Below are 27551 nucleotides of genomic sequence, written 5' to 3' on the forward strand. Positions count from 1 at the left end.
TGGGTAAATTGAAGCAATTTGTACCTCTCCTCCTTGATGGTGTGGCAGTGACAGCGGAAGAGCTCCTCCTCGACGGCCGGTGCTTCCACTTCCCACAACAGCGTCTCTCCACGACCGAAACCGAACTCAAACTTTCGCTACCCACGACGGCGAGCTTCCGCAGCGAGACTCAGGCGATGAACCTCATGACAGATGACGGTGGAAGGCAACCATGGCTCCAATCGGACTCGCTGGGGAGTAGAGAAGGCACGACAATTGATTGGCACAATGGGCGGCAGTGGGTTTCATTTTCATGGGCACGACGAGAACAGAGAATAGAAGAGAGAACTGAGAAGAAAATTGGAAAATTAAAACTGGAAAGAGGAAATCACAATTCTTAATTTTGATTTCATCGACAACATTACTGACGGTGCAGATCTGTCGGTAAATTCGTTGGAGTACTAAAAGAAAGACATTACTGACAGCCTAGATTCGTCGATAAATTAACAAGTAAACATTCATCGGTAAAGTCGTCGGTAAACACATCCAACAATTTCATCCTTTATGTTACTGACAGATTTTGTCCATCGGTAAATTCAACATATGCATTCGTTGGTAATTATGTCGATAATGATCAATTACCGACAAATCGTAATTCGTTGCAACATATTTGTCGGTAATTATCATTGTTCTGGTAGTGATGATAAGTAATATAATGGTTGTAGATTGATAATTGATTTTTTTAGGCATCTTCTTCTTATAAAAGATATAACATGTGTTAATTAATCAATCATATATTTTATAACATTACATAGTTAAATTTTTAGAAAAAAAGATTTGAAATTGTATAAATATGTTGGAAAGAAGTCTCGCGATAACAATATGGTAGGAGGTTAGTCTTGTTCCTCATTTTCGCTTTTAAGATTTCAACACATTCACCAAAGGGCTTCTGTTGAATTGATGTTAAGGAAAATTGAAAAAACTATACCCTTCAAATATACAATATATTGATATTTATTAATGTTGGAAATGACATATCAGGTGAAAAGTGTGTTTGATGAGAGCATGTTGAAAATGACACATATCTTTGTGGTTATTTATTTCTAATATTGTTCTATATTGAATTTGATAAGGCTAATGAACTAAGAAGATAACAAAAATCTTTTTCCTTGATTCAAGTGTAAAAATTGGTCTTGTAAAGATCTTGGAAAAAAATATACATATAGGATACTAATGTCATCCCTATAAGAGAAAAAGATTACTATAAGATTTACGTCACCTTTCTTTAATTTCAACCCCCTCCATGATCTTAGCCTCGTGTTTTAAACAAAAAAAAAAAATCACAGACCCAACATCACACACTACACCATTCCCAGATAACAATCTATCAATCCAAAAAAACAAAAAAAAATACAAAGACTCCTATGTTACAACTCAACACCATTCACCTGCAAAAGCCATCACAGATCCATCACCTCAACGAAAAATCACCAACAACAATTCAATCATCTTCATTCCACCATCCTTATTACTCTAAAAAGAACAAACACACAGTAAACCACAAAGAATGAATGGTTCATTTGTTCATCAATAACACATAGTAGCTAAGTTTCGAATGTAGTGACTGCATAATAAATGTTTGCCAGAGAGAGAAACCAACTAAGGAACAAACCCTCACACAGGGGTCACACCATTAAGGCACTGGTGGTGGAGGCGAGATTAGTTAAGACAAAGAAGCTCTTGCATTTTGAAAGAAAATGAGAGATCCGCCTTTTCGAATCCTTTGAAAGTTTAGGATTATTATTATTATGGATTTGTAATCAATATCGATATCAATATTATATACAAATGTCAATCTATAACCAACAACTTTTTAATATAAGGTTAAAATATTCACATGGTTCTTATTTTCATTCAGTTTTGTCATTTTAGTCATAAAATTGTTTTCTATTAAGTCATGTCTTAATTATTATCAAATTTTGTTTAATTTGATCATTTTTTGTTAACGCCATTTAAATAATTAATGGTAATGAACAATGATGGTCACGTGTCGTTTCATGGTTTTTTGTTTTATTTTAACTTTTAAAAAAAATTCCATGTGTTAACCTAGTAGCATGCCACATGTCATAATCAATGTTTTATATTCAATTTGATTTGTATCTATAACAATGTATAAAGATATATCATCTTTTGTATCCACATTTCATTATGCCAATTTTACCCTTAATTATTTTAAAACTTAATTATTTTATAAATAGTTTATCTTTAATCGTTGTTCTAAAAGTCTTTTTTGTCTTTAACAATTATTTTAAAAACTTTTTTTGCGTATATATTTTATTTTTCTAATTTTAAATTTAACAACTATTTTAAAAAATAATTATATATTTTTAATTGATCTTAACTCAAATTTTTGTGAAAATTAAAAAATATGAATACGGTAAAACCCACTATTTTTTTTGCCCTAAAAGTTTAAGGGTCTAGTCTAATTTGTTAGGCCTAAAGCTGGCCCATAGGGTTCCCAAAACCCTTAAATCAGTCCTAACCCTCTCATTCTACCACTTTTCAGAAAAATAGGTCCCTTTCCCCACCCCACCCCCCTCTTAGAACTGCAACAGCAAGCTCTGCTAGGGTTTGGTTTCTACTTCTTTGTCAAGCTAGCTCAACCCATTTCTACTTCACCTCACAAATATGCTCCTGGAGTTGTAGTTCTCGCTGGCTTGGGTTTCGTCTTTGGCTTGCATTTTCCAAGTAAGGGAAGCTAGAACTTTTAAATGTTTTTCGAATCATATGATTGTTTGGGTGTTTAAATCGTATTTTATGTGTTGATTGGTGCTTGTGATGAAATGAAAATACACTATGCATTGTTCTGGATGAACTCCTGTTTTTGCCTGCGTGAACAGTGGAGAGAATTTGGTATTCTCGCCCAAACGAGTGGGTCTCGCCTAAGCGAGAGTATCAGGAACCCTCCCAAGTATTTAGCCCTCGTTGTCGCTCAGGCAAAGAGCTCACGTTTTTAGCGAGGGGTCATCTTGCTCAGGCGAGGAGGTCTCGCCTAAGCGAGAACACACGAGAACCTCATTGTTCCACTGCTCGAGTTCTCACATAGGCAAAGGGAGCTCGCTTGAGCGAGGGCTTCTAGCTTGAGCGAGAATTGGACAGGGATGTGCTCGGGTGCTTTTTTCTCCTCTGTTTTGGTTGATGGCCACATGTTTGATTGAGTTACTCTATGAAAGCATGAATTGGGTGAATATGAATGTATTAAATGGTTTATAGGCTGAAATTGATGAGTTTGGTATGATTATGCGTATGAAACATGATTGGATGGTTGGTTATATGTTGGCATGAGATTGATATGCATGATAACTCTATGGTTGGTTGGTGAAGCATGGCTATGGTATGGTTATGATGTAATTCCAGGAATCATTTGGTAAGATTCATGGTGGTGCTTTGTGTAATGGACGTAATTCCATGACCCTCGTGGTGAGAGCTCATGGTGGTGCCTCATATAATGGACATAATTCCATGACCCTCGTGGTTAGAGCTCATGGTGGTGCCTCAAGTAATGGACGTAATTCCATGACCCTCGTGGTGAGAGTTCATGGTGGTGCCTCATACAATGGACGTAATTCTATGACCTTCTTGGTGAGAACTCATGGTGGTGCCTCAGGTAATAGACGTAATTTCATGAACCTCTTAGTAAGGTTTTGTGGTGGTGCCTCAGTATATAATTAAGTAAGGATTCAAGTAAGGATTGCATCCTAAAACTCTCTAAAGAGTCAGTTAGTCTCATGTAAAGTATACTGACTCGAGTGGTGAGAGTAGCAGGAGGCCCTAGTCTTTAGCAGGATAATGACCTTAGATGTTTGAAGGCTAACCTTGTGCATGGTAGGGTGAAACTCATTGGCAATCGCTCTGTAGAGCAGTAGAGGCCACCATAAGTGCAAGCATCTAGTGAATCTGACTGATTATATGTATCCATATAATGGAATCTTAGAGTCTTGCTTGGTTGCTATCACATGCTTGGTTGACTCATGTATTCTTGACTTTTAAATTGCATGCTTAATTATATGATAAAACCTTTTTACTTTAGCTTACCCTTTCTATTTGCTTGTGTGTTTTGTGTGTGATTTTCTCCTTTTGCAATGATCATCAATTTATTTATGTGAGCAGATGTGGAAACCCCTAGTGATCATCAAGGTGATGGAAACTCCGCTACGTAGCTATCCTTGGGTTGGATTCCCTACTCCGAGTACTCTTTAAGGTTGTGGCATGTGTATTGTCCTTGCTCTATGACCATATATTTTTGGATAGTTGTCAAAACGTTTATTCTTGTCCTTCTTTTGTTAATGACATCGTGGTGTGCCTTAGTTTTATCTCTGTGTATTTTGGATAATTGTAAGGAGTGACACTCATACTCCATGACAATGCTCTTTACGTTATATCCTATGTGATGTTACATTTAAATTAATCGTAATTATTAAATGGGACGTTAAGCATTATTAGGCCTGTGTTTTCTCTAGTATTTGTTATTTTTATTCAATTTAGTCTCAATTTTGTTTATAATTGAGCAATTTTGTCCCTCTCGAAATTGAATTCAAATTTAATTTTTATATAAAAGTTATAATGATGTTTTTATTGAAATTCACATTTTTATTAAATATTTTTTGTTTAAAGTTACAATTAGTTTAAAATTAGAACGAAAATTTTAAGGATGAAAATTAACACCATTGATCTAAAATTTTGAAATTAGTCATCATTCTTAACATTTTCATTCTAATTTTAAACTAATTATAACCCTCAACCAAAATATTTTATAAAAATGTGAATTTAAATAAAAACATCATTATAAACATTTGTATAAAAATTAAATTTTGTCTCAATTTGGAGAGAGACAAAAATGCTCCATGTTAGAAAACAATTCAGACTAAATTAAACAAAATAAAAAATATAGGGACCAAATTCAATATAATATATTGACTTTGACATGTGACACACCGTTGGATTGACACATGACACGCTCTTGGATTGATACATAAACACTTTTTCAAAAATTAAAACAAAAAATTAAAAAAATTAAAAACATTAAAAAAACTGAATAACTATAATAACAAAACTGAATGAAAATAGGACCAAATGTATATTCTAACCTTAATATAATGGTAACCAAGTTTCGAGAATATGGTAAAATATTTAAAATTCAGAATATATGGTAACAAACTTTGAATTTAAAATTCAAACTAGTAAAATATTAGTAAAAATATGATATTAAAGTTTAAATTTAAAATTCAATATAAAAAAACTATAAAAAAAATCAAGCCTTTTAATGAATTTTTTAATGCTTTTGAACAAGTATTATACTTTTTACCTTTCAAAAAAGCTTAAACAATATTTTAAAAAATAATTTCGATAACATAAACATTAATGTATTATTACAAAGTAAAAATTACAAATTCTTAAAAATTTTAAAGATATAAAAATCACTAATAATTTTAATTTAATTTTTTTCCTAAAATAAAAATACATATTGCCAAATTTGAAATTTGAAATATATTATAATAAAGTTTGAATTTGAAGTTCAAAATTACAAAAACAAAATACAAAAGTATGGTAATAGTTTAAATTTAAAATTTAAAATCCAAAGTAACTCTTAGAAATGACTCCAATAGAAGAGTCCACCAAACATCTAACATTTGTATCTAACATTTGTATTTTTACTAAGTCTATTCTTTATATTTTTCTTCATGGTCTATCTCCTGTTATTTTAGACCTTTTACTATTTATATTTTTTTGCATCGTTTTACATTTGTATTTTAAGAGACTCTATTCTTACATTTATATGATGGCCTATCATTTGTAGTTTTGTATCGTCTACTCTTCATAATCTTTATATCGTATAACCTTTATATTTTTAGAGAATTTACTCAACAATTTTTGTATTGTTCATCATTTTTATTGTTAAAGAATCTATTATTTACATTTTTCTACACTAAATATTTATTTAAAATTGAATTTGATTTCTTAATTTTGTTTACCTCAATCTTAATATATTGTTTAAAATAATTATACTCAATACATTTTATTAAAAATATATAAAAAATAACTTAAATACATTTTCATTTAAAAAATAATTAAAAGATTATTATTTTATTTTATAAAATAAAATACTTATATTAAATTTAGTTATATCTTTATAATTTTAAATTAATTTAATAAATATATTATAATTTTTAAAATTCCGTGCACGTTACAAATAATGGTCAAAGAAAGAGAGTATTTGGAAAGGAGAAAACGGGACCGTTAAAGGAATCTGGAGTGGAGGTGAAATAAACGTTGGTTCTGAAGCATCACGTGCCTAAAACATGGCTATGTACTTAACACTTAAAAACAGACAAAAAAGGTCCAATCAAAGAGTGACACATGGCACCTAGTGAATGAAAAGGAAAATGTCTAGCTGTGTGTGAGGATACTTATGATGCGCCGTTACTTCAATTTAGGTCACGTATTCATGTATGATACTTTAAGATACTTTATCAATACTTATCAATGAGATATATAATTTATAAAGTCATAGTACACTACAAGAAAATATTTGAACAATAACCAATTTTATAAAAAATAATAATTAGTCACTATATAGTGACCAATTTAAGGACTAAAAATTATTGCCAACTAAAATAGTTCTACAAAATTATAATTGGTCTCTAAATTGATAATTAAAATATTATTCATTATGAATTGGTTTCTAAATTGGTTTTGACTACCAAAATAATTGGTTTCTAAATTAGGCAATAACATTAGCTACCAAGATTTTGGCTACCAAAATAATTGATCTTTAAATTGGTTTCTAATTAGGAAATTGATCTCTAACCTATTTTTGGTTACTAAAATTGGTCATTTTTTAAGAATTTTCTTGTAGTGGTACTTTCATGATGACAATAATTTATATTTTTTATGTGGATAACTTTAGTACATATAGTTTTAATTTGGATTCACACAATAACAATCATATATTTATTATGTTTTTAAGAATTATTGTACATTTTTCAATATTCATATATCACTATCGTATCCTATGATTTTTAAAATAAATGTATCGATGTATCAGTGTCGTGTCTGATACACGTATCATATTTGTGCATCATAGGTAGATACTAAAACATTTAGTTGTTAGCCGTTTTGGATAGAATGGTGAAGATGGGTGGTGGAAGTAAACCAATGAAACGAAGTGGGCCAGAAAGAAAATGAATATGAAAATAAAGGGTCTTTCTTCCTCCAACCCCAATTTTTCTTCCAGCACCCCCAAGTTTTGTTGCACAGACCATAATATCCCTACAAACAGTATATATAAATTATTATATAAATAGGTAAGCAGTAACCTTTATTTACTGTGCTCAATAACTTTCACCTTCTTAAACATGCACCTTTGATGCTTTTCACCCCACTTAAACTCATCCACCACTTAAGTTGCTTGTTTTTCTCTCTTATTAGAGATGTTCCTCAAGAATCTTGTTTCTTTCTTCTTTCTTCTTCTTCTTCAACAATCTTGTTCATCTATTCGGATCAGCTTTGCTCCATTTTCTCTCTTTCTCCCTATTGTTCAAGTTCACCGATTCCAGGTAACATTTTCATTTCAATTTTAAGAGCATTTTTTTATTTTTTGAGTGATTGGGGTGTAGTTGTGTAGTATATCTTCGGTAAGTGTTCACCGATTTCACAAAAGAATGAAAATCGACACTATCGGATTTTGAAAGTTGATGAAGACATATTATAAAATTCATTCGGCCTAAACCCGTGTATACTAGAATATGAAATTCGTCCATACTGGATCCTAAAAGTCGTAGCCATCGAATTTTGAAAACCGGGAAGGAAGGGGTGTAGCATCATCAATCATGTTTCGGATTCTGAAAACTGGCCCATCGCGACATTGTCTTAGTTCAGTGGCCTTTGTCGGGTCCACCCCTAACAACTCAATTAGTAGTGCCAGAACAACAACATTATCTAGAGGGACAGTGGGACAAAATTTTCTCATTATAAGTATAATCAAGTGTCACACCCATCTCACCAAAGGCAGATATCAGCCTAGCATACTCATATGATATGTCACAAGATGCATTAATCCAAAATTCACAACAAACTCCTCAACATTAAGGTGATAAACTCCTAATTTATTATATTTTTTTACCATAGTAAATCAATTTTAACTCCCCTCGGTCCTAGACAAAAGACTTACACATCAAACCATATAAATTAAAAACACATATCATTAAAAAAAGAAAAAAAAAACTTCAACAACAATACTAACCTTGCCTTGCCATAGTAAAAATGTTAAGAACTCTCTCCTTGAACTTGGTTAGATCTCTCTCCTCGAATTGTATGAGCATCGCGAGTTCTTCCCATATCTGCAAAAGAAAACTTATGAATTAAAATATACCAACAAAGATAAACAAAAAAAAAGAAACCCATTTTGAAATGTGTAGGACCAAACCGACTTTCGAAAGTTAGCGAAATCGCATCGTAAAAATTGGTAGAAACAAACTGGATTACAGAAACCAGTAGTCTTGCATTCTAAAAGCTGGGGAACAAAATCTAGCTTACGAAAATCGTTATTAACACATCCTATAAGTTGGTGAATACAAACCGGCTTACGAAAGCCGGTGTTACTAAATCCTACAAGCCGGAACATACCAGCTTATGAAAACTAGTACTGCTAGTTCCTATAAGCCTAAATGAAAAATGTTTACGAAAACCGGTGGTTCCACCATCTATAAGCTAATGAAGACGAGTTTCGCTCTCCAAACTCAAAACGCGAAAATATAACAGCTTAAAAACTAGATCTCACCATCTCTTAAGACATCCAAAACCCCAAATAACCCTAAACCACTTAACAAAGAAGAATTTACCTTCGCCAAAATGAAACCAGTGACGATAAGGCTCCTCCGCTTCTCATAATAATGAAAGAAAGTGATGGAGATGTGAGAAAGGGGGTGAGGAAATTAAGACCAGATGAAAAAAAAAAGGTATGTGCACCACACGACTAGGAAAGAAAGATGGTAACAATCATATAGGTTTTTACCCTAGTCAACGGTCAAACTTCAGTCAAATTTTAAGGATAATATGGGAAATATGAAAACTTAGAGGTGTAGGAAGAAAAGTTAGGGGTGTAGGAAGAAAATCCTAAAATAAAATATGAAAGTTGTAAAATGCAAAATGGTATGGAAATATGTAAAAAGGACATGTAAAGGTGATTTCAGTTTCGAACTCGTTTATTTTTTTTTATCTATATTATCCATTTTTCTAAAAATTAGTAATTTTCTAAAATTAAAATATCAAAAAAAATTTAATTTTTTTAAGAAACTTTTGTTTAAACTCCTTATTTTTATCATTTTTTTAATTTTTTGAAAATAAAAATTTTACTCGCCCAAACAAATTTGGGTGTTGGCACATAAAGTACATTAAACACTATTTTATGGCAATGATCAACAAACGATATTGAGAAGAAGAAGAAAAAAAAAAGACAAACTAGTGAGTTAAAAGATACTCAATGGATAGAAAAGTGTTTACAACGATCATCTCTTATGATGTCATAAAAACTCTTTTTAGAAGAAGATGAGAGAGGAGAGCGACCATCTTGCAAGTTTCATCTCTTATTCAAATTTTGTGTCCTAAAATATTTTATGAGAACATTGTTTGTGTTCATATCAATAAACTAATTGAGAGAGTCAAACATTTGTACATGTCAAAGGGCATTATTCCCTCTAATGAGCTAAGATGGTCATTTGTTGATCACTCAAGCTTATGCGTCATTATAAGTCATGAGTGACTTGTCAAAAAAAATACTTAGTTGAGCCAAAAGTGACTTGCATAAAAAAATACTCGAATGGAGTTAACAAAGAGTTGTTGGGAGTCAAAAGAATATTTAGGTTAAGACATAAGTGGCTTGTTAAGAGAAAAATTAATTAAGTTATGAATGACTTGATAAAAGAATACTTGATTGAGTCAAGAGTGATTTGGAAAAGAATACTTGTACATAATTTGCAATGTGAGTAAGCTTATGGATTAAGAACTAGTCGTCATTTATGCAATTAAACAAACCAATATATAAATATTGAATATCTCTTATTTTCCTCAAACTTTTACATTGTATGTTATACTTGTGTAACTAACTAAGGAAGGGAAAACGTAAAACTAGATTTGCCAAATCATCTTACTTTTTGCACATGTTCATTCAATATCATATATCATGTGATATTGCTTGCACACAAGATACAACAAAACAATTGCAAAACTTTTTAAAACATAATTCAACATTTTCTTCTTATGTTGTTTCTTGTTTTTCACAATTTGGGACTTGGACTCCTTAATGGAAAAACAATTAGTTGAAAATGAGTTTTTCAAAAGAAAAAAAAAATGGTGATGAATCTGTTGACAAATCGCACTCTTGAAGAAACTTGAAGAAACCGTGTACATGGTCTAACCTCTTAAATCAAAGTCATTTCTAACCTCTTAAATCTAAGTCATTTGTTATGTAGACTTAAGTCATGTATGACATAAAACAAGCAGTTGGATAGTGGTTTGACAAACTCACCACAACTCTTTTGCACCTTACTTCTTTTACCAACAACAAATGTGATCTTACATTATTTACCTATCAACATGACTCACATCTACATGTTAGTATATGTTCACCAACATCTTTGTATCTCTTATGCAACAACTCACTCAAAAGTTTCATTTAGTTTTTCTCTCAGATAGGTAAGCTTGATTGTTTTTTATGTATTGAAATCAAATATCTTTTCTAAGAATATTCTTGTGATAATATTAAAGTAAATATATTCATTTTGACTAAATCAAAGGTGACCAAAGTTCAGTATACATATCTCCTAATGGTCTCTTCACACAACCTGTCTAAAATCAAAGGTGACCAAAGTCTTGATTTATGTTTTCCACAAAGTCTAGCAATTGATGTCAAATTCTTTTGTCACCCTACATGTGATGTTACTTGGGCATCTATTGTTCTTAATCTTCAAGAAAAATTATTTAAATTCATCTGTTTTAAAATAATTATATACTTCTTCCTTTACTCTGTCATACTCGACAATCAAAGTTAAGTTGATATAACACAACCTTATTTTCAACTCTAAAATAAAGCACAAGAACACTTGATTTATTTTTTTTCGGATTTTGAACTACTTAGAAATAAACTCAATGCGTAAGATTTTGTTTGGAGAAGTATTTTCCCTTGAGTTTGAAAGGTATTAAAGATATAAATGCATAAATGTAATGTTAGTTAATTATTTGTTTTCCTGATGTCATTTGTTTAATAGAAAACTAAATTCTACAAAATCATCATATAGGAAAGTGGCCTGTAAACTTCTTCTGAATACTAATTAATGAGTAGAAGGTGGGTAATGTTTTTGAATACTAATTAATTAGTGAAAAGTAATGTGTAATCTCTAGTTATATTTTGACACTAATCTTTAATATTGAATTTGTATTTATTTTGCTTTGTTTTAAATAAGTATCTTTCTATTTCTTCTCTTATTACCGTTATTAAACAAATTTGATCTAAATTTTTCATTCATTCCTTAACTTTTAGTTCCTATCATTTTAAATTAAACTTATCACATAAATGATAAAAAAAATTCCTGAGAAAAACATATAGAAGAACATCAAAATAAAATAAAATCATGATGTGTATCCCCGATGTTATGGTACTACATGAACACAGGACTTCATGTGTTTAAACGGCATGGAGGACAAAAGATGAATTTAGTCATCTTCCGACACAATCTTGGTATAGAAAAACCAATTTGCTTTATAGATGACCATATTTTCCAAATAATCACATTTTTCACGCTTACAATAATTAAATAATTAATTTTATAAAGTTTGAAAACAAATTTATAAAACCAAATCAGCATAGAATACAGATTAAGAGCTTCGTTTAATCATCAAAACACATTCAAAGACCTTAACTTCAATCCATTCACAAAATAAAAAACCCTGCAAAAAATCAGTTAAAACAATCGATGAAAAGGAAAGAAAAATCGAAAAAATTTAGCGACTTGTTCGAGGCCATAATCAAAACAAAGTGAATCTGATAGGCACGGAGAATCGCAATTGTTTTCGCCAACCTTCAATGCAAGTTTCGTCATTTTTACATAATACACGCACTTGCTCTGCAAATTGGCTTTCTTTTCAACAAAAACTTCCAAAACATAGAATGAGAAGCACTCAAACAGTTGCAGAACGAAAAGAATTAGTATTGAACACAAAAAGCCTTACCCAATTTCAAAGACGGAAGAGAAGGAAGATATGGGCATGAGGAGTGGTGCCACGATTTTATAGATAGCTAAATGGAATGCTAAACCCTAATTTCGTGCTGTGCCGCCGCGATAGTTGTTATAGGAGGCTCAAACCCACTCATTGGGCTTTAATTACTCATTCGCAAGCTTCTTCCTGCACATCCATAATTTCTTCCTACACCTCTAATTTCATCTTCTTTTTATTTTGAATTTCGAAATATACTTAGATATTCGGGATTATATATTCTTAAATGCGGTATTTTGAATTGTATATTTCAAAATATAAATTTTGTATTTTGGATCGCGCATTTTATCATATAAAATAAAAAATATGTTTTGAATTTTCAAACTTAAAATACATTTTGTTTTTATATTTTAGATTATGAAATTTATTTTGAATTTTATAATTTAGAATACAAATTTTGTTTTCATATTCTAGATTATGAAATTTATAATGTATTTTTTATATGTGTATTTCGGATAGAAGAAAGTGATGAGTGAAGGGTGTCAGTGTAGGTAGAGGAAGAAAGGACTTCGGGAAGAGAGAGGAGTGCGTAGGTATAGAAGAAAGAATATAAGGATAAATAAGACATCTCATAATTCTATGAGAGTGCAAGTTGAAATACATAGAGGTGTAGGAGGAAATTGTACTTATTAGAATCGAATCCATTTACGTATAATACATGATGAGCAAATTCTTTCTCCACCTTATAATTTTTGGGGGCTTCTCCCTGTACCCAATCCTTTTTCCTTGTACCTCCAAAAACTTATTTAATCCTTACTTTGCCCTTCAGAGTAAAAAGTAAAGAGTACATTTTTTTTCTCCTAGATTTAATATAGTACCCACTCATGCGTTCCTTTGACCTAGTTTCCTTTTGTGCGGCAGCAACCCCTTCTCTCTCTTACATATGTCATTTTCCTTTTCTCTCTTCTCTCCCCTCTGATTAATTGGCATTATAGCAGTTGCAGCCTCCGGATGCTTTATTTTGTGTTGTGTTGTGCTTCACATCCTTTCTAGCTTCCTTCCATTCCAATTAAGTTGATCCTTCGTCTACTTAATCATTTGTATATTTTATCTATGTAATCCATGTTTAAATTTGTAAACGAGACGCTGCCTAGTTTGAATATGTTATTTGAAATAGCGGAAGTGAACTTCCGTAACATTTTTTTTCTGAAAAAGACCATTACGGATGTTGACATTCGATCAGGGAGTTGAATTGCGGATGTCGACATCCGGTTCACATGTTTTGAATTATCATTTCTAGATGTGGCAATTAAGTTGGACATTACGGATGTCGATATCCGGTTCTCATGTTTTGAATTATCATTTCCGGATGTGGCAATTAAGTTGGACCATTACAGATGTCGGCATTCGGTTCAAGCAATTGAATTGTGGATGGCGACATCTGGTTCACATTTTTTGAACTTTCTTTTGCGGATGTTGCAAGTAAATTGGAATATTACAGATGTTGACATCTGGTTCAAGTAATTGAATTGTGGATGTTGACATCCAATTCATGTTTTTTTAGTTTTCATTATGGATGTGGTACTTAAATTGTTCTATTACGGATGTCGACATTCGATTGAGACAATTGAATTGCAGATGTCGACATTTGGTTCATATGTTTTGAGTTTTAATTCACGGATGTGGCATTGATACTGCACCATTATGGATGTCGACATCCACAATATGATATTAAGTTACGGAGGTCAAGATCTAGTATAGAAATAATAAATGAATATATATATATATATATATATATATATATATATATATATATAAGAAAATCAAATACGAGTAGAAGACCAAAATACTTGGTCAACAATTATTAAAAAAAATAAAAATAATGGACCCAAATCGAATGTTGACATCCGGTTTACTAATTAACATCTATGGTTTTCATCAACACAGGATCTCGACATCCAATGTAATGCAAACATTCATTTTCATTCTCCATGTACCCCAATGCTTTTCGTAAAAATATATACAAAATTATAATTAATAAATGAATATTTGTAAAACTAAGAAAATCATATAAGACATATACAAAAATCACAACGCCAAAAATACATAGTAAGCAACTATAAAAAAAAATTGGACCTAAAAATAAGTGAACTGGATGTCGACATCCGGTTCACTAATTAACATTTGTGCTTTCCATCAAAACTAGATCTCGACATCCGGTGTAAGGGTTGACATCCGTTTTTATTCTCATGTACCCCCAATAAGTGAATTGGAAGTCGACATCTGGTTCACGGGTTGACATCGATGGACTTCACAAACACTGGATCTCGACATCCGGTGAAATGCACAGTTGACATTCGTTTTGTATATCAACCGGAGGTCAACATCGTAATGTAAAAGATACAAACCAGATCTCAGCATCCGGTAGTCACTTTAAGGCATGTGTTTTCTGTTTTATACTACGAATGACCACATCTGTAAATTTTGAGCAGTACTGGATGTTGACATCCGGTATGTTTTTTATAACTTTTTTCTTAACCAAAGGTCCATATTTGGTATTTAATCAAGTTATTTATTTTTTCAACCACTTTCAATGCATCATGAATATAAAAGAAGCCAAAGAATGATTAAATATTGAACATCTTATATCAACAAACAACCAAAAACATGTATATGCATTGTAGAGCGTTAAAAAGATACATGTTGGCGGCAAAAAAACATTCAGGGAACTCGTACCTGATGTGGATGAAGGAAGAGAGAAGAGACACGAGTGCAAAGGACCACAAAAGATTCAAACGGAGGGACCACAACAAAAACTCAAGGGACCATAGCAAGATGAAAGAAGGAAGAGGCAGAGGTTATGTTTTGAAAACGTGAGAAATTGGGAGGTACAAGTTTTAGTGAAGAAACAACGGATAAACAACACATAATAACTTTTTTTTAATTATCTTACCGATCTTGGTTGGTAAAGATATAAATGTAATTGATGAAGGAATTTGAGAGTACATGAGAAAGGATTGGGGTACAAGCAGAAACCCTATAATTTTCATATTTAGCCTATTAGATGCTGAAAAGACTAATCCTACCTTAATGACGATACACATATTGTCATGTAGGATAAATTCAGTTTGACGTTGCTCCTATACCTTGTGTTTGGACGAAGCATTTCAACAATTCTAAGAAATTGAAATACATTGCATTTGAAATTCTTGAAATTGAATTCCCTTCATTTTCTAAATACTTTGTTTGGATAAAGTAATTGAAATACCTTACATTTCAATCTCTTGTGTTGGATAAAATAATTGAATTTCTCTTATGAATTAAAATTTCATTTTAATAATATTTATTTAAAATATAATTTTTGAAATTAAATTTAACAAATATAATTGTAACCTTAAAATATTTAAATTCGATCAAATTTTGATCGAGCTGAATCAACCAAATTTGGTCAAATTTTGGCTCATGTAAACTCAGTCCAATTTGGCCAAATTTAGATCGGAGCCAACTAAGTCACATTCCACCAAATTTCGGCCGGTGCAGACTACACCAAATTTTGGTCGAGGTCAACTCAGCCAAATTTGGATGAATTTCAAAATTTGGACAGCCTGGTTCGTATGGGTTGTCAAGATCATCTGGTTCATCAGGCCCCCAACCCGTTTGGGTCATCGGGCCTGCCTGACCTGTCTTGGTTGTTAGGCCTGCCCAACCTGTTTGGGTTTTCGAGCGTACCTGTCTCATTTTGGTAGTTAGGCCCGCCCATCTGTGTCGTCGGGCTTGCTCGGTCTATCAGGATCATCTGGTCGGCTCAGCCAATAAGTCGTCGGACTGGCCTGACCTGTCTAGGTCATCTGGGTCGTCTAGGTCCAATTGACACTTCCAATATTGAACAATGAGGAATTTCACAAATTGTGGAATTTCAATTTCCTTTCTTTTTTGAGTGAATTTCAAATTCTACTATTTTAGTGATTTGAAATATCTTCTTAAAATTCCTCAATTTCAATTCTCTTTTAATTTCCCCATTCAAACAAGTCATTTTACTCAAAAGAAATTCAAATTCTCCAAATAAATGAATTACTCTTTTAAATTACTTCATCCAAACACATTATTAAGGTAAATTTAAATTTTCTTAATTTATGGAGATACATATACAAATTCTTAGATTACAGAAAGAAATAGTTTACACGTTGATATTCTTCCCCATCTGTTATTTACATTATCCTTTTCTTTAGTTTTTTTTATTATTACTAAATATTCTCTTTTATAAAAAAAAATGGTCTAAACTCTAATTACACTCACAATCTTTTGTGAATTTTTTTTATGTTTATTAATACTTAATTATGATTTGAGTTTAGAAAATATATAAAATTATAAAATATAACACTATAAAATTATAAAATTATAAAATTTTGAAATTTGAAAATTATAAAATTATAATATCATAAAACTATAAATCTATATGCTAAGACAACTATGTAAGATGAGAGAGTAAGAGAGTACTCATATATCACCTAATTAATTGTCACATCACATAATTAACAATAAAATTAAATAGTACGGACCAAATTAAAAAAATATAATTTTGTTGAGTACTCAACATATCATTCAAAATTTATTAGGAACTCTGTTAAAGTTTCCTAACTTATCAAAGACTCAAAATTTAATTAAGTCTTTTATTAATTCTAATAGCAAAAATACATAAACTATTATAATGTATATAATAGTAGTATAAACATCTTGGCCATAGTAACAACGTACACCTAAACCTTATCACCTTCTCAAGATAAGGTTAGCATTGGTTAATCAAGGATTATAGGTGAACAAACCAAGTTAGCAAAATCCAAACTTTCTAGACACATGTGTAATGTAGGCACATAAAGGTAAAAATGTGCAAATATACCATATATAATATTGTTTTCTAGGTAATCTTTATATGTTCAATACTATATTTATTATAATTTTATGCATATAGTCATAATATCATTATAGACACCCGATACTTTGAACCTTAAAGTGTTTGAATTGAAGGAAGACATCTTCATTTCCTGTGTCAAAAGATTTAGTGCATCATTGATTGAAGAGAAAGCTACGGTGAAGAAGTATTTTCAATGGACAGTTTAGGCCATGTAACAAAATAGTTATTTTAATTTTAGAAAAACAATAAAAACAAAATCATTTAAAAGCTAAAATTAGTAAGAATTTAATTAAAAAAAATCTCTTTCATTAATTTTGTAAATGAAAATTTACCCACATCTTATTTCACTGTGTTGTTTTGAGTTTACTCATTCTTACAAAATAATTCTATCAAATTTCTCATTCAGTTAGTATAAAGTTAAGATTTGTTTCTTATAGTTTGTTGACAACAATTTTTAACATGAATTTATTTTTATAACAAACTCTGAAAAATACTTTTCGAATCATACCAGAGAGTAAAGTTGTTCCCAAAAGTATTTTCTAGCTGTGTTTTTGTTTTTTTTTTTTCGTTCTTTATTTAATGGCATATTACTATGGCATAAGATGTCCGAGGTGGTGAATGTCCAACTAATGAAGCAAAAAGTAACTTATAAATTATTTTTCTAAGTTATTTAAATATTTATAGTTTGCAATAATAACAATGATAATATTTTAAAAATATATATTAAATAAAAAGCAGTAGAAATAAATGAAAAGTTTGATGATTTTATTAGTTATTAATAATAACAATATTATAAATTTATTTCGATTGTCAAGTTCAACTTATAACGTATATGGAAAATGAGGGGTGAAAAAGAACTAAAAGGAAGAGAATTGAAGCAAACAAAAAAAGTGTTTAAATGATCTTGGATCACTCCTATTTCAGAAACGTAGTCTTTACATAATTCATGTTGTTGCTTCTGATTACATGTTGTTTTATTTTGTCAAGGATATGGATATCGACAAAAAGCGATCGAGACAAAGCAATAAAAGGAAAGAAAGATATTAAAGGAAGTAAAGAAATTGAAAGTAATGAAGAAATCAAAAGAAGGATCAATGAAGCATAGAATATCAAGAAATGATCACATAAGAAGTCATGGGATGATCGAGAGAGATAGGAAAACTCAACCTTTATATAAAAAAAAAACATTCAAAAAACAAAAAGCAAAAGTTGCATGAAGATCAAAAGGAAATTAAGTAGAAGTAACTGATGGAGACGTGGGCTTAGTAGACAAAAATAATGCAACATGGACGAATTTAGACAATTATTCTAATTAATATGTAAAGTTTTAATTTTATTTTGGCTTAAATGTCAAAAAGGAAATGAAATATAAATAGGTTATTTCGTGTTCAAGATAGGGTGAAAAAATTGAGTTTACCATAAAAACACTTTAAGAATGTTGAGAACAAGACAATGACCACTTAAGTAAAGATTATAGCAATTTGAGTCACCACTTTAGTTGGTTATTTTATTTGTTCTTGTTTTATATAATTTATTTTCTTACATTTACTTTTCTTCAATTTTTAGCTTTTTAGTTTCGTTTATTTTCTCACCCAATTTATGAGTGTTACGTTAGATCACTAGTGTAGCGAAGGGATATTACATCAGTTGTTTCAACCTCCTCCATCAAGAAGAACTAGGAGAGAGTGTGAGCATGAGCATACTCTAAGGAAAGTTGAGGTATATCTCCCTCATTTCCATGGTAAATAAGATGTTGAAGCATATCTAGATTGGAAAATGAAGGTGGAGCAACTCTTTGTTTTCCACCAAGTGAGTGAGGATAGAAAAGTGCCATTGGCCACCCTTAGTTTTTAGTGGAATGTCATGTATTGGTGGATGTCCCTAAAGGAGGAGAGAAGACTTACTAATTCCCCTCAAGTTGAATATTGAAATGACTTGAAAAGTGCCTTAAGAAGGAGGTACATCCCATCTTATTACCATAGGGAGATTATGGACAAACTCTAAATACTCCAACAAAAGAACATGAGTGTAGAGGAATATAGACAAAGGATGGATTATATATGATGAGGGCGAGAATTAGAGAGCAAGAAGAGACAACCATCTTAGGTTTCTTAATGGTCTCAATCTTGACATTAAAGATAAAGTGGAATTGTTTCCATACCAAGACTTATTAAGTGACTTGGTACAAAAACAACAACATTTGAGAAAAAATGCTTAAAAACTCTCCACTTTAGCTTATATGTTAAAAAGGACTACAAGAGGGAGGACAAGCAAGTAGAAGAAAAATCTTGTAGGAACTTAGGGAAATAGAAAGAAAAAGAAAAGCTAAGGGAGGGAGCATGGTCACACACTCACACCAATGATATAAAATGCTTCTACTATCTTGGTAGTGGTCATGTTGCATCTTAATGTCCAAGAAAGAATACCATGATTCTAAGGGGTGTTGACACATATAGTTGCCAAGATGAAGAAAGTTCTAGTGAGTATGGGATTCATGTAAGGATAAAGGTGAGGATGCCTACCCTTGCAATGGGGATTCATAATTGACATTATCATATTTTTTATTATGTTTGTTTTTATCTTTTATTGGTATTTTATTATTATCTTTTTAAATAACTAAGAGATTATTAAATAATTTTAGAAAAGATAAGTATTTTATCTTTTATTAGATAATTAAGATTGTATTAGATAATTTAAGAAAAGATAAGTATTTTATTTTTTATTAGACGATTAAGACTTGATTGGATAATTTTGGAAAATATAAGTTTTTTTATTTGTGAAATATTTTACAAATGAAGATTAAAAAATATATCAACAAAACCAATTCTCAACAAAATTGAATAATTTAATTATCAACAAAATTAGATATTAAAGTTGGTTACTTCAAGTACAAATTCATGCCTAATACAATGAGTTATGCATTTTGGAAAATTTATAAATAAAAGGCTTCACGTAGTTAAAAATAATTCTTTTTGGAGAGGGAACTTGATCTAAAAGGAGAGAAAGTTAAGACTCATTCCTGGAGGTTGGAGACATTCATCATTATTCTTTTTTAGTGTTTATAATTTATAAGAGTAATTAACTCCCTTATTCACGGGGGTTGGACGTAATGTATCTTAACTCTTCGTGATTTCTATTATTCAATATATTTCTTTTTTGTAACTTTTGTATCTTATTATCATTCTGGATGGACGAGGTGCAGTTTTTGGGGGCATGTGATATCCGCATTGGGCATTGCAGTGGATCTAGCCAAGGTTGAGGCAGTGGTTAAGTGGGAAAGTCCCAAGTCAACAACAGAGATCAGAAGCTTTGTGGGTTTAGCTGGCTACTATAGGAGATTCATAGAAGGATTCTCCAAGATAGTGGCGCCTCAAACACAGCTTACCCGGAAGGACCAACCTTTCACTTGGACGGATAAATGTGAGGAAAGCTTTCGAGAGCTTAAGTGGAGGTTGACGAGTGCTCCCATATTGGTTATCCCTGATGTGGGTAAACCTTTTGAGGTTTACTGTGATGCCTCACATTTGGGTTTGGGTTGCGTATTGATGCAATAGAAGAAGGCAGTGGCGTATGCGTCAAGGCAATATAGTTTCCATATAGTGAGCACTGATTTTCTCGCCCAAGCGAGCGTGTCTCTCCTAGGCGAGATTAACAAAGGCTCGCTCAGGCTCTTTTACGCGAGTTGTCGCTCAGGCGACCAACCCTATTTTGAGCGAGTGGATGTCTCGCTCAGGCGAGGGAAGTCTCGCCTAAGCGAGAATGCGGAGAAGACCATTGTTCTTGTTTGTCGAGCTCTCGCCTAGGCGAAAGGAGCTCGCTTGAGCGAGACCTTTTTGCCTGAACGAGAACTTGGGCGAGGATGCGGCTTGTTCTGTTGTTTCTTTGTTCTCAAATGTTGGCTATATGTTTGTATTGATCTTGCTTTTAAAGTATGAATTGGGTGATTATGTATGAATGAGATAATCTATAGTCTGTGATGGATGAGTTTAACATGATTTGGGGATGTTGCATGTATGGATGGTTTCATGGATTGAGAATGATGAGTTGATATGGATTTGACATGGAATATGAATGGGGGTTGGTTATCAAGGTTGGCATAAGATTTATATGCACGATAAGTATTTACCTGGTTGTTGGAACATGATGTGTATGTGGTTAGGGCATAATTCCATGAATCTCTAGAGGAGATCTCATGGTGGTGCCTCAGTGGTCGGGACGTAATTCCATGACCCCTGTTAGTGGGAGTTCATGGTGGTGCCCCATATATATAATTTAGTAAGGATTCAAGGTAAGGTTGCATCCTGACGCTCTAAGGAGTCAGTTAGTCTCACATAGAGCGGACTGACTCTTGTGGTGAGAGTAGTAGGAGGCCTGAAACTCATTAAGGACTAACCTTATGTGTGGGGGTTGAGACATTGTAACACTTAGCTCGGGGGAGAGCAGCTCGGTAGAGTAGGGAATGTCCACCACAAGTGTAAGCATCTGCTGAATCCGACTAATTATATGTATTCGGATAAGTCGTGTCTGAGTCTTAGTGTATTGTTTAAGAAGTCATAACATGATTGGCTGGCATGTGCGTCTTGGACTGTGAAATTGTATGCAACTGTATGATAAACTATTTTCTACTCTAGCTTACCCTTTTCGGCTTGTTGTATGTTCCATTGTGTGGTTTTCTCTTTTTTGCAATGATCATCAACTTGTTGATGTGAGCATATGTGAGAACTCCCCGTGATCATCAGGGTGATGGAGGTTCTGCTGCATAGTCTCTCTCTAGATTGGATTTCCAGCTTTCCATTAAGGCCACGACCCATGTATTGTATTGCTTGGCACTTCATTGATTTATTGTCAATCTTTTACTTCAATTGTATTTGGCATCGTGGTGTACCTTGGTTTCTTCTAGCATTTCTGGATACTGTAAGGAGTAGTGTTATACTCCAGGACTTGTCTCTTATATTCTATATGTGTGACATTTCATTTAAATTAAAGTTATTATTTAAATGGGGTGTTACACTAGTGAACTTAGAAAAGGTTGAGCTGCAAATTTGGAAAAATTTCTCTATGTTATTTCCAAGTTATTTTTACAATGCTTGAGCACTCTTATTTATAGAATAGAGGAATTGACTGAAGTCTCAACTGAAAAATAAAAATGCAAAGAATCTTGAAACTAGCAACCTCTAGAATTTTCTTCAAGAGTGACTAATAAGTTGTCAAATTCATGAACAAGTTAACGACCCAATGCATGTACCTTGAAAAGCAAGATAGAGGATTTCTTGGCCCATAAGCAATGTTTCTAGGGTTGCTTGAGGCCTAATGTAGCCCAAAGAACACCTTAGTGCTTCTGGTCACTCAAGAGTCAAGTTAAAAAGCTAAATCTACAAATCTGCAGAACACTGTCTATTTTAATCAATTGTGGTACTTACATAATCAATTAAATCAACAAACTTCACTATTTACAGGATGTTGTCTATTTTAATCGATTATGGTACTTACATAATCGATTAAATCAGAGATTGTTATACTAAAATAGTCAAAATATACGGTTCAAAAGAAATATGTGTTTGGTCCAAATATAAGGCCTAAAGAAAAAACTTATTTACATAAATAAAAGGCTAATCCTATACAAAATATACTACTCCTAATCACACATTTACAATCAAGGAAAATGATTGGGTCTTGTCATTGTCCTTTGCTACAACATCTTGGATAGGTTTTCATTAGAAATGCATGAAATGGAGTATGTTAAATTAGAAAATGTAATTAATTCACATATTAACTTTTACACATCTATATTGATTTTAATTTTTAGACCTGAGATTATTTTCAACGAACCTGAATGATTGTAATATATATATATATATATATATATATATATATATATATATATATATATATATCATGTAAATTCTTTTATTGAGTATATATAAATAATGAAAAATAGTAAATACACTACAAGAAATTTCTTAATTAGAAACTAAAAATAGTTAATCACTATAGTGATTAATTTAGAAACTAATTTACAAAATTAAAAATTATTGGTTACTAAAATAGTCACTATATAAATAAAAAATTATAATTGATCACTAAATTGGTCACTAAATTAATTAGAAACCAATTTAGAAACTAATTCATTTTGGTATTCAAAACCTAGGTAGCTAATTTTTAGTGATCAATCTCCTATGGTAGCAAAAATCATAGTAACTAATTTGAAAAATCAAATATAATTTTTTATTTTATAATAGTGACTATTTTAATAACCAATATTTTTTGATTTAATAATTTGATATCTAAATTGGCCACTATAATTACTAATATTTATTGTCATTAAAATTGGTCACTATTTAAATATTTTCTTGATGTTTGTTATATGTATATTTATTGTTGAAATAGTATGGAGCGTTGTGATGTTATAATATTTCTCCATAATGATAATGGACAAATTGATTCTTTATTAGATAGATTGGATTATATTGTATTTCAAATTAAGTTTTTAATGAATCAAAATAAATTAATGAATTAATTTATCTGATCTAATATAATCTCAGAAAATTTATAAAATTTATCGAGTTTAACACCATATTCTAACTTTAATAGTTGTCACGTCTTTCTTTTACAAACCCAAAACTATAATTTAAAGGAAGGAAATATCTGAAGTCTAGTTTATTCCTTGTGCTTTCCCATTAATAATTTCGAAACTTACATAATGAATTTTAAACATGCAACGCGACATGCATAATTGTCAAACATGTGTAAAGAACGAAAATTGATTTCCGCAAATTTGGTAAAGAAAATAAAAAGTTTGGTATTTTTGTTTTCTTTTTTCAAGAAATCACTCATTGAGCACTTCCATTGACATTTTGGGTCCAAATTAAGTTCATTGTTTTAAGTTTGACCTTATTTTTTGTTTATGTTTTCACTTAATCACGTATTTTTTGAACATCATTTTAAACCCATTTTAACCAAACCATTACAAAGTTTTTCTTAACTTTACTTTAAAAAAAAAAATTCTATGTTAACCTTTTGTTATCGAGTTTTTATAAGCACCAAGTAATCTTCCTAAGATGTGTCTTACTTCAAGGATGTTATCTACTTTATTATAATAAGACAAATCTTTTCATGGGCTCGACTATTGAATGGACAAAGTTTCCAATATAAGAACTTTAGCATTCAACTTAAATTTCCAATATCAGACACTTTCAACATTCAACGTAAATGAAGTATTAGTGAGATAATGAACATATAATAAATAAATATACATATTTTAAAATATTCATCTATTTATAATATTTCAAACGGACTTTTATTTATATAAATGTTTATGATTATCTAATACGACCTTAATCCACAATTAAAGCATAATCACTTGATTAAGTATTAGTATAGGACCAAAATATATACTCAAATTAAGTGGTAACGTTTTGCATGTAGAAACGTGCTGCACGTTATGGTGGTTAATTATCAACATAGGCTCATGGAGATATTCAACCAATTAGCCAATTAACTTCTTTCATAATCATTGTTGCTTTGGAACATACATAGAAGAGATTATTGGAAAGGAATTAGTTTTTTAGTTAGGTATGGATGCCTTTGGTGCATATGGAAATTACTTAATTACATATTTTAGACTTAAATATCACGATTTCATGGAATTTATTATTGAACTTTCTCTTCATATTTTACGGTAATATTTTTCAATATTCACATGTTTATGACATGCTGAATATGTAATACAATGCTTATATATCCTTATAAAATGACATGTTTCATCACAAATTTTGCTATATATTAAAAATATAAAACGCATAACACTACTCAAAATTATCATATTACATGATATTTTTCTTGCAAATTTGTTAAAAAAATTTACAATTTTTTATGCTATTTTTTTCTAAAAATCTTAATTGGCAGGTAATTCCTTCGTAGATAATTATTTCCTACAAAATTATAAAATTCGTAAGTATTTCTTACAAACTTTTTTGTAAAAATTTTTTATACAAAATATTTTGCAAAAATATTGCAGCAATTTCCTGTAATATTTTTTTTTTCATAACAAAATTTATATGTATTTTATACAAAAAAAATTTCAAAACAAAATTGACAGAAAATATGAGTTTTTATAGTAGTGTAACTTTAATATATTATAATTAGTAATTCTTAAAAAATACGATATATTTTGTTATTTTTATCTCTAGATATATATAGTTTCTATGATATATTAGAAAAGAATAATTTTATAAAGATTCAAAATTAATATATGAAAGTAAGTTATTAGAGTTTGAGTATACTTATTTTTAATACAAAAATAAAATTTTGAAAATTAAGTAATTGGTTAACATATATATTATTTACATTATACAAAAAATATTACTTATTAAGTTGCATATCTAAACAATCTAATTATCCTAATTTAATATATTTTCCATAAAATAATTATTAATTAATATTTTCTATTTCAATGTTGAAAAATCATTTATATAAATATATGTATATATTCTCTCTTTTTATCCACTTTTCTTTCACTTGTATTTTTCAAGTTACTGTTTATTTAAATTTAACTGATTTTTTTAAGTTTAATCATTTTCTTTAAAATTTAACTATTTTTTAAATTAAATAAATAAAAATCATTTATAAAACAAATAAAAAATATCTATAATTAAAATATAAAAAAAATTGAATACGCGCACATACTTTCAATAATATATATAAAGGGAGTTCTTTTTTTTTATCCACGTTTATTTTCTAATTTTACTATTTGAATAAAAGTTTTTTAACTTAAAATAATTAATTTTGCATATTTTACTGTTAAAGTGACGTTTTTTAAATTTTAATCATTTTTATTTGACTTTTTTTAAACTTGATATTTCTTTAATTAAAAATTTACCTACAAAATTATTCTAAAGAAAATAACATACATAGCATATATGTTTTCACCAGAATTTAATAATAAGAGTCAAAATGAGTAATTAAAATATAATAGAAAGGTAAAACTTTCAAATACTTTTGCGGTGACTAAAAGCAGGCAGTTATATTTGGAATACCAGACACTTGTTTTATGAAGTCATATAACGTTTTCATAACCCCATGAGAGACAATAAATTACTTATAGATAGGAGAGATTGTATTCGGTCTTAACAAAATGACATAGGTAAACCCCACTATTTAGGCCTTTACTTGTCAAAATTTTCATAACCCTAAATCCTATTGATAGTGTTCCTATTTTCAATAGCCTATTATCCTACTATTGGCAAATGTCCGTGCAGATGTGCCACAAAAGTAATATTATCTTCAAGAATAAGAGTGGAGGTAGAAGAGATTCTATGCATGACATATTTAAAGGTTTGGTATGGGTTAAATACAAATATTCGAAGGCAAAATTCATGTATTTTATTGGTGCTTAAACCCAATTATATGCATAAAATCCTTAGCTCAATAAATAAGTAAAAATGTATTTTAGCAATAAAGAATAGATTATTGGTAGATTCCTTTGTTGACCTACACATGGGACAAATATAACAATCTAACATTATTCTTCTTTTTCTTAAATTTTCTTTTTTTGCAATACGATTTAAAAATACCCTCCACCTAAAATGTTGTGTAGTAGGTAAGGCCTTCACTTTTAAAAACAAACTATACAAGTGTTTCACAATTTTTTATATGCTGATTTTACTGAATATTGTTATAATGATATGTCTGACTTTTCTGTTTTGAAGTTCTTTGAAACTCAAACTATAGGCCTATTCAAGTCATCTGGAAGATGCCTAACATGAGATGGATTAAAATTAATAATGATGGAGCTCTTAGAGGTTGTTAGGGTCATCCTGCTTGTGGTGACATTTTTAGAGGTAGTTGTGGTGATTACATTTGCGATTTCTCTTTTTACCTCGATGTGAAAAATGTGTTGTATGCCAAGTTTATGGACGCTATTTTGACTATTGGGATCTCATGGGCTAGTGGTTCTAGGCATGTGTGATTAGAGTGTGATTCATCTTTGGCAGGAATGGCAAAGTGGGTTGTAAGACTCGAAAAAAAAATTAAATAAAAGAATAAATATTTATTATGAATAATTGTGGAATGGAGGTACATCTTAAAGAATTGGTTTGCTAAGTTATAACAAGGAGCAATGGTAGTTCAAGTGGTTGAGTGGGTTGGGTGGTGTTTAGAGGATTTGGGTTCGAACCTTATGTATGTCATTAGTATGAATGGTCGTGTGATATGATCTTAAAACTGTATGTGTGCATGAAATGTCATAAAACATGTAATGGCTACTTGGTTATGCATATAGTTGGTAATTGTGTCGATGAGAGTTTGAACCTTGGCCAGTGCTAACTAGTTTCTTTTTACGCTTGAATTATTTTTGCTACGTTGGTAGATGTTTAGAAACCCTAATCGTCCT

At 30.7% G+C, this 27551-nt stretch overlaps 1 long non-coding RNA gene and 1 other non-coding gene across 3 annotated transcripts; both read right to left on the reverse strand.

Moving 5' to 3' along the window:
• Positions 1-1130: 1130 nt before the first annotated feature.
• LOC114178434 lies at positions 1131-12370 on the reverse strand. 2 transcript variants are annotated; one of them, XR_003603323.1, is made up of 4 exons: positions 12265-12370; positions 8880-8918; positions 8282-8378; positions 1131-1512 (listed from the first exon to the last, which is right to left on the reverse strand). It is a non-coding gene; the product is annotated as an uncharacterized LOC114178434 (long non-coding RNA). The 2 variants fall into 2 exon arrangements; XR_003603324.1 differs by lacking the exon at positions 8880-8918 and having other exon boundaries at positions 12265-12368.
• LOC114180059 lies at positions 12034-12159 on the reverse strand. The gene has a single exon (XR_003603634.1). It is a non-coding gene; the product is annotated as a small nucleolar RNA snoR86 (small nucleolar RNA).
• Positions 12371-27551: the final 15181 nt, after the last annotated feature.

The sequence above is a fragment of the Vigna unguiculata genome, chromosome 3 (assembly GCF_004118075.2).
Source record: "Vigna unguiculata cultivar IT97K-499-35 chromosome 3, ASM411807v1, whole genome shotgun sequence".
In the NCBI taxonomy this organism is placed as follows: Eukaryota; Viridiplantae; Streptophyta; class Magnoliopsida; order Fabales; family Fabaceae; genus Vigna; species Vigna unguiculata.